We start from the raw sequence: 6,335 nt of genomic DNA, 5'->3' as shown, positions 1-6,335 counted from the left end.
TCCATACTTTATTCGGAAATTGACGACGTAACTTGGCGTTGAACGCCAAGTACATGCTGCTGTCTGGAGTTAAACGCCAGAAAAACGTCATGTTCCGGAGTTGAACGCCCAAAACACGTTATAACTTGGAGTTCAACTCCAAGAGAAGCCTCAGCTCGTGGATTGATCAAGCTCAGCCCAAGCATACACCAAGTGGGCCCCGGAAGTGGATTTATGCATCAATTACTTACTCATGTAAACCCTAGGAGCTAGTTTATTATAAATAGAACATTTAACTATTGTATTAGATATCTTTGGTCTCAATTTTGTTTTATTCTTCATCCTAAGAGGCTATTGATCACGTTTTAGGGGGCTGGCCATTCGGCCATGCCTGAACCTTTTACTTATGTATTTTCAACGGTGGAGTTTCTGCACACCATAGATTAAGGGTGTGGAGCTCTGCTGTACCTCAAGTATTAATGCAATTCTAGTTTCTTTTATTCAAATCTCTCTTATTCTTATTCCAAGATATTCATTCGCACCCAAGAACATGATGAATGTGATGATTATATGACCCTCATTATCATTCTCACTTATGAACGCGCGTGATTGACAACCACTTCCGTTCTACATGCAACAGAGCTTGAATGTGTATCTCTTAGATTCCTCAACAGAATCTTCGTGGTATAAGCTAGATAGATGGCGGCATTCATGAGGATCCGAAAAGTCTCACCTTGTCTGTGGTATTCCGAGTAGGATCCTGGGAGTCCGGAAAGTCTAACCTTGTCTGTGGTATTCCGAGTAGGATTCCGGTAATGAAAGACTGTGACATGCTTCAGACTTGCAAGTGCTGGGCGTGATGACAAACGCAAAAGAATCAAGGGATTCTATTCCAGTAGGCGCGGGAACCAACCAGTGATTAGCCGTGTTGTGACAGAGCGCGTGAGCGTAGTTTTCACTGCGAGGATGGGATGTAGCCTTCGGCCAGGTGATGCCTCCAGACGATTAGTCATGCGAGTGACAGCCGCAGAGGACCATTTTCCCGAGAGGATTAAAAGTAGCCATCGTCGAACGGTGAACCCCTATACACAGCTTGCCATGGAAAGGAGTAAGAAGGATTGAGTTGAAGCAGTAGGAAAGTAGGCGTTCTTGAGCCATACAGTATCTCCATATGCTTATCTGAAATTCCTACCAATGAATCTGCATAAGTATTCTATCCCTTTTATTATTTCTTCTTTTTATTAATTTTCGAAACCATAAACAAATTTAATCTGCCTAACTGAGATTTACAAGGTGACCATAGCTTGCTTCATACCAACAATCTCTGTGGGATCGACCCTTACTCACGTAAGGTTTATTACTTGGACGACCCAGTACACTTGCTGGCTAGTTGAACGGAGTTGTGAAAAGAAAGTGCTGAGTTAGATTTCTTTTTGGCACATGCCAAAGAATCATCAATTAAGGATCACAATTTCGTCCACCAATTTTTTGGCGCCGTTGCCGGGGATTGTTCGAGTATGGACAACTGACGGTTCATCGTGTTGCTCAGATTAGGTAATTTTCTTTTCAAAAATCTTTTTCAACAATTTTTCTTTTATTTTTCGTTTTTCTAAAACTTTATTCTCGAAAAAATTAATAAAAATTCAAAAAAATCATAAAATCATAAAAACCAAAAATATTTTGTGTTTCTTGTTTGAGTCTTGAGTCAATTTTTAAGTTTGGTGTCAATTGCATGCTTTAAAAATTTTTCTTGCATTTTTCGAAAATTCCATGCATTCATAGTGTTCTTCATGATCTTCAAGTTGTTCTTGATAAGTCCTCTTGTTTGATCTTGATGATTTCTTGTTTTGTGTCTTTTCTTGTTTTTCATGTGCATCTTTGCATTTATATTTTTCATGCATTAAAAATTTTTAAGTTTGGTGTCTTGCATGTTTTCTTTGCATAAAAAAATTTTTCAAAAATATGTTCTTGATGTTCATCATGATCTTCAAAGTGTTCTTGGTGTTCATCTTGACATTCATAGCATTCTTGCATGCATTCATGGTTTTGATCTAAAAATTTCATGCATTGAGTATTTTTGTTGTTTTTCTCTCTCATAATAAAAAATTTCAAAAATCAAAAAATATCTTTTCCTTATTTCCCTCCAAATTTTTGAAATTTTGGGTTGACTTGGTCAAAAAAAAAAATTTTCAAAATTAGTTGTTTCTTACAAGTCAAGTCAAAATTTCAATTTTAAAAAATCTTATCTTTTCAAAATGTTTTTCAAAAATCATATCTTTTTCATTTTTTTTATTTTTCGAAAATTTCAAAAATATTTTTCAAATTATTTTTAAAATCTTTTCCTTATCTTTACATCATATTTTCGAAAATTCACTAATAATTAATGTGATTGGTTCAAAAATTTGAAGTTTGTCACTTTCTTGTTAAGAAAGGTTCAATCTTTAAGTTCTAGAATCTTATCTTGTAGTTTCTTGTTAGTGAAGTAAATAATTTCAAAATTTTTGAATTAAATCTTTTTATCTTTTATTTTGATCTTTTTCAAAAAATTTTATCTTTTTCAAAATTTGATTTCAAAAAAAATCTTATCTAAACTTATTATCTTTTTATCTTTTTCAAATTTGATTTCAAATCTTTTTCAATCAACTAACTAACTTTTTGTTTGTTTCTTATCTTTTTCAAAACCACCTAACTACTTTTCCCTCTCTAATTTTCGAAAATATCTCACCCCTTTTTCAAAAGTTCTTTTTAATTAATTAATTGTTTCATGTTTTAAATTTTAATTACATTTTACTTCTAATTTTCGAAAATTACTAACCTCTTTTTAAATTTTTTTTCGAAATCTCCCTACTCTTTTCTTCTTCTATTTAATTATTTAATTACTAACACTTCTCTTCACCTCTCTTCATCCAAAAATCCGAATCTCCTTCTTCATTCTTCTACCCCTTTCTTCTTCTACTAACATAAAGGAATCTCTATACTGTGACATAGAGGATTCCTCTTCTTTTCTTGTTTTCTTCTCTTTCATATGAGCAGGAACAAGGATAAAGGCACTCTTGTTGAAATTGATCCAGAACCTGAAAGGACTCTGAAGAGAAAATTAAGAGAAGCTAAATTACAACAATCCAGAAACAACCTTTCAGAAATTTTCGAACAAGAGAAGGAGATGGCAGCCGAAAATAATAATAATGCAAGGAGAATGCTTGGTGACTTCACAAAGCCAACGTCCAAGTTTGATGGAAGAAGCATCTCCATTCCTGCCATTGGAGCCAATAACTTTGAGCTTAAGCCTCAACTAGTTGCTTTAATGCAACAAAACTGCAAGTTTTATGGACTTCCATCTGAAGATCCTTACCAGTTTTTAACTGAGTTCTTGCAGATCTGTGAGACTGTAAAGACGAATGGAGTTGATCCTGAAGTCTACAGACTCATGCTTTTCCCTTTTGCTGTAAGAGACAGAGCTAGAATATGGTTGGATTCACAACCCAAGGATAGCCTGGACTCATGGGATAAGCTGGTCACTGCCTTCTTGGACAAATTCTTTCCTCCTCAAAAGCTGAGCAAGCTGAGAGTGGATGTTCAAACTTTCAAACAAAAAGATGGTGAATCCCTCTATGAAGCTTGGGAAAGATACAAGCAGCTGACCAAAAGATGTCCATCTGACATGTTTTCAGAATGGACCATATTAGATATATTCTATTATGGTCTCTCTGAATTTTCGAAAATGTCATTGGACCATTCTGCAGGTGGATCTATTCACCTGAAGAAAACGCCTGAAGAGGCTCAAGAACTCATTGACATGGTTGCAAATAACCAGTTCATGTACACTTTTGAGAGGAATTCCGTGAATAATGGGATACCTCAGAAGAAAGGAGTTCTTGAAATAGATACTCTGAATGCCATATTGGCTCAGAACAAAGTGTTGAATCAACAGGTCAACATGATCTCTCAAAATTTGAATGGATGGCAACATGCATCCAACAGTACTAGAGAGACAGCTTCTGAAGAAGCTTATGATCCTGAGAACCCTGCCATGGCAGAGGTTAATTACATGGGTGAACCTTATGGAAACACCTATAACTCATCATGGAGAAATCATCCAAATTTCTCATGGAAGGATCAATAAAAACCTCAACAAGGTTTTAACAATGGTGGACGTAACAGGCTGGGCAATAGCAAGCCATATCCATCATCTTCTCAGCAACAGCCAGAGAATTCTGAACAAAACACTTCTAATTTAGCCAATGTAGTCTCTGATCTGTCAAAGGCCACTTTCAGTTTCATGAATGAAACAAGATCCTCCATTAGAAATTTAGAGGCACAAGTGGGCCAGCTGAGTAAGAAAGTCATTGAAACTCCTCCCAGTATTCTCCCAAGCAATACAGAAGAAAATCCAAAAGGAGAGTGCAAGGCCATTGACATAGTCAATATGGCCGAATGCACAAGGGAGGAGGAGGACGAAAATCCTAGTGAGAAAGACCTCCTGGGACGTTCCTCAAGCAAGAAGGAGTTTCCTATTAAGGATCCAAAGGAATCTGAGGCTCATACAGAGACCATAGAGATTCCATTGAATCTCCTTCTGCCATTCATGAGCTCTGAAGACTATTCATCCTCTGAAGAGGATGAAGATGTAACTGGAGAGCAAGTTGCTCAATATTTAGGAGCTATCATGAAGCTGAATGCCAAGTTATTTGGTAATGAGACTTGGGAAAGTGAACCTCCCATGCTCATTAATGAACTGGATACTTGGATTCAGAAAATTCTACCTCAAAAGAAACAAGATCCTGGCAAGTTCTTAATACCCTGTACCATAGGCACCATGACCTTTGAAAAAGCTCTGTGTGATCTGGGGTCAGGGATAAATCTTATGCCACTCTCTGTAATGGAGAAGCTGGGGATCATTGAGGTACAACCTGCCTTGTTCTCATTACAACTGGCAGATAAGTCATTGAGACAAGCTTATGGAATAGTAGAGGACGTGTTAGTAAAGGTTGAAGGCCTTTACATCCCTGCTGATTTCATAATCTTAGACACTAGGAAGGAAGAGGATGATTGCATCATCCTTGGAAGACCTTTCCTAGCCACAGCAGGAGCTATGATAGATGTCAACAGAGGAGAATTAGTCCTTCAATTGAATGGGGAATACCTTGTGTTTAAGGCACATGGCCATCCCTCTGTGACAGAAAAGAGTAAGCATGAAGAGCTTCTCTCAGTTCAGAGTCAAGAAGAGCCCACACAGTCAAACTCTAAGTTTGGTGTTGTGAGGCCACAACCAAACTCTAAGTTTGGTGTTAAGATCCCATATCCAAACTCTAAGTTTGGTGTGGGCAACTATACAACATTGACCTGATCACCTTGTGGCTCCATGAGAGCCACTGTCAAGCTATTAACATTAAAGAAGCGCTTGTTGGGAGGCAACCCAATTTTATTTATCTAATTTTATTTTATTCTATTTTATTGTTATTTTTTGTTTTATTAGGTACATGATCATGAGGAGTCACGAAAAAATCATAAAAATTAAAAACAGAATCAAAAACAGCAGAAGAAAAAATTCACACTCTGGAGGACGCACAGGCTGGCGTTCAACGCCAGTAAGATGCATCGGGCTGGCGTTCAACGCCAGAACAGAGCACCATTCTGGCGCTGAACGCCAGAAACAAGCAACATTCTGGCGCTGAACGCCAGGAATGTGCCCAGAGAGGAAAAATTGGCGCTGAACGCCAGTAACAAGCATGAAACTGGCGTTCAACGCCAGAAACATGCTTTACATGGGCGTTGAACGCCCAGAACGTGCACCAATGGGCGTTTAAACGCCAGAATGATGCACGAAGGCATTTTACATGCCTATTTGGTGCAGGGATGGAATTCCTTGACACCTCAGGATCTGTGGACCCCACAGGATCACCTCAGGATCTGTGGACCCCACAGGATCCCCACTTAACATATTCCCACCTTACCTTTTAATCCTAATCACACTCTCCTAATCCAAATCCACTCTTCCCCATGTCACACTTCCCAACACCTTTCACCAATCACCTCAATTCCTATTCCCAATTACCCCATTCACCACTCACATCCACCCACTCTTCCCCATAAACCCCACCTACCTTCAAAAATTCAAACCAATTTCCCTCCCATTCCCACCCAAATGGCCGAACATACCTCCCTCCCTTTCCCTATAAATACCCTTCCATTCTACTTCATTTTCACACAACACAACCCCTCCTTCTTCCCCTAAGCCGAACCTACCTCTCTCCCTCACTACCATATTTTCTTCTTCTTCTTCTTCTCTTCTTTCTTTTATTTGCTCGAGGGCGAGCAATATTTTAAGTTTGGTGTGGTAAAAGCATAAGCTTTTT

The 6,335-nt window shown here is 38.2% G+C and overlaps 1 non-coding gene across 1 annotated transcript; it reads right to left on the bottom strand.

Annotated features, from left to right (window-relative positions):
• Nucleotides 1-3,538: 3,538 nt before the first annotated feature.
• On the bottom strand, nucleotides 3,539-3,642 carry LOC130958899 (small nucleolar RNA R71). The gene has a single exon (XR_009078001.1). It is a non-coding gene; the product is annotated as a small nucleolar RNA R71 (small nucleolar RNA).
• Nucleotides 3,643-6,335: the final 2,693 nt, after the last annotated feature.

This window comes from Arachis stenosperma, chromosome 10, assembly GCF_014773155.1.
Source record: "Arachis stenosperma cultivar V10309 chromosome 10, arast.V10309.gnm1.PFL2, whole genome shotgun sequence".
In the NCBI taxonomy this organism is placed as follows: Eukaryota; Viridiplantae; Streptophyta; class Magnoliopsida; order Fabales; family Fabaceae; genus Arachis; species Arachis stenosperma.
The sequence above is the reverse complement of the archived record's forward strand: the minus strand, read 5'-3'. Positions and strand labels throughout refer to the sequence as shown.